This window comes from Hypanus sabinus, unplaced genomic scaffold (genome assembly GCF_030144855.1).
Source record: "Hypanus sabinus isolate sHypSab1 unplaced genomic scaffold, sHypSab1.hap1 scaffold_137, whole genome shotgun sequence".
Lineage (NCBI taxonomy): Eukaryota > Metazoa > Chordata > Chondrichthyes > Myliobatiformes > Dasyatidae > Hypanus > Hypanus sabinus.
In genome coordinates this window covers 309,413-311,703 of record NW_026779441.1, presented here as the reverse complement: position 1 = coordinate 311,703, position 2,291 = coordinate 309,413, and positions in this window count along the sequence as shown.

Genomic DNA, 2,291 nt, shown 5'->3' with positions numbered 1-2,291 from the left:
ACGTGGTAACCTCAGAGCGGGCGCAGAGGAGGGCATTTCCTGGACCTGTCCTATGAGGACAGTTTGAGCGGCGAGCTAGCGCGTATGGGGCGACGGAGAATCAGCACAGGTCTGGTAGAGGTGATGAGAGGCGGATATAAAGTGGACAGAGGGAGACATTTGCCTAGGGAAGAAATAGCTATTACAAGGGGGTATAATTTTAAGATGACTGGAGAAAAGTATGTGAGATTTCCTGATTCTTTACCCAGAGTGTGTTGTGTACTTGCAGAGCCGTGCCAGGGTTGGTGGTAAACGCGAATACATTGGAGCATTGTGGGATCTCTGAGGTAGGCACATGGATGAAGGAGCATAACGGTTATCTAGGAGTGAAGGATTCCAATGATCGTCGCGTAGGTTAAACCGTACACAAGCGAGCGGGAAATTCAAAACTGTATACGTAGACAAATCACTTCGATGTGAAAGCAGTAGGGAGGGCATTAGTACCACTGCTTTCTGTTGTGGGTGGAAAGAGAATTATCCCAGAGAAAATATCGACGTAGAAATATAATGCCAATTAGTATGATATATCTTTCCTATATCTCCCAATTTGGCAGGGATTTGTGCTTTCCCTGGGCTGAAAGTGAAACACAACTTGTTATGTCAGAAACACGACACGGGTCCACGCATTGCACCGGTAGCAGGAAATAGGCTAGGGAATCAAGATCAAAACACACCAGGGTTGTGTGTTAATCGCGTAAGAGTCACAAGTTAATTCCTAACGATCAGTTAAATGGCAGAGTCGATCCCAGTGCAAGAGTTCGGTTGTAATATTTCCGAAAAGCTTGGCTAGGTTTGAAAGCGACAGTGAGGGGTTTTGAAGGATGTGGTTCCGTGCTCCTCTGCAATGTGATTTTATGATCCTATGGTCTTGCTATTCTCTGTTTGAAATATTGCATTTTACATCGATATCCTTAAAATATCTGCTCTCTCACCTTAAAGCTGTGTCTTACAAATTCGAACTCGTCTGCATCGGCAAAAGGTGATTCTGTCTGTGCACCATCTCTGTGATCTTGTCTAAACTCGACAGACAATAGAAAACAGAACAACACAGAACCGGAGCAGACCCTTCGACCCCCCATGATTCGCCAAGCAAACAAATACAATTAGTCTCCCCTTCGCCTCCCGCGCTCCGTTGTGAATAAAACCAGCTTATTTAATTCCTATAGGTATGGTATTCCATAGAGAGCCGCGTCTTCGCAAAATCCATCAGCATTCTCTCTGTCGCTACGACATCCTCCCAGTTGTGTACCCACCAGATCTGTGAGGAAACGTTGAATTGCTGTCAAATTGCTGCAACACGAGGTAAAAACTGTACGTTCAATGCCTTGGCTTATAAAGACATCCATATAAAATTACATTTACACCGCCCCGACCCTGTTATGCCGCTAGTTTCAGCAACCTGTGGGTTCGCACCCCATAGAGGAGATATAATATATTGTTTGATGTTAATCTTATTTTCACACTATTGATGCTAAGGTAAGATCTAACTCCATGAGAATCCCTTCACTCTCGGTCACTCCGTTGAGTTCAATGCACAGGTCCGTACAGTGGTGGGGCACCAAATAATATTAAGGGATAACTTCGGAAACGTGAATTACTTTTAATAATCAATAGAATATTAACAATCCACAAACCTACAGCAATAGTTCACAGACTGTGCAGTGACGTCACAGACCAGTGAGTATTGGTAAAAGTTGCCGGAACAATTGAATTGACTATTGACACAATAAAGACCAATTTCCCTGTTGTAAACATGAGCAGCCAATCACTCTTAGTAACTCCAGAGCGATCGATTCTGTGGATTTCAAACAGAAGAGAGTAAACACTTCCGCTGTGTTTCACCAGTTAAAAAGTTTGTTTAAACAACAGCAGAGGAGGAAAAACATATAAATAACATCAGCAACAACCAAATAAAATAGGAATTACTTGGATCATTCTCATAAAGCAACGACTATAAAGCATTTGTTTCTATCCTTCAGTATAGTGGCCGAAAACTCAACGCACAGATCTCATCTGCGAATTATGTTAATTATTATCACGCAGTAAACGGGTGACTTGTCGACTTCTTCCCAAAATATCTCTCTATGGTCGTTCTATCTGAGTTCTCACGAATAAATTTAAACGCCCAGAAAGACAAATATTCGTTCTGCTATTAGATTTATTTATGTTTTTACTCAGCTCAAGGTGGTAAAACCTGAGGTACGGGCTTAGTCCACCCATTTTTCAATTGCTAGGAACTTTCAGACCATTCT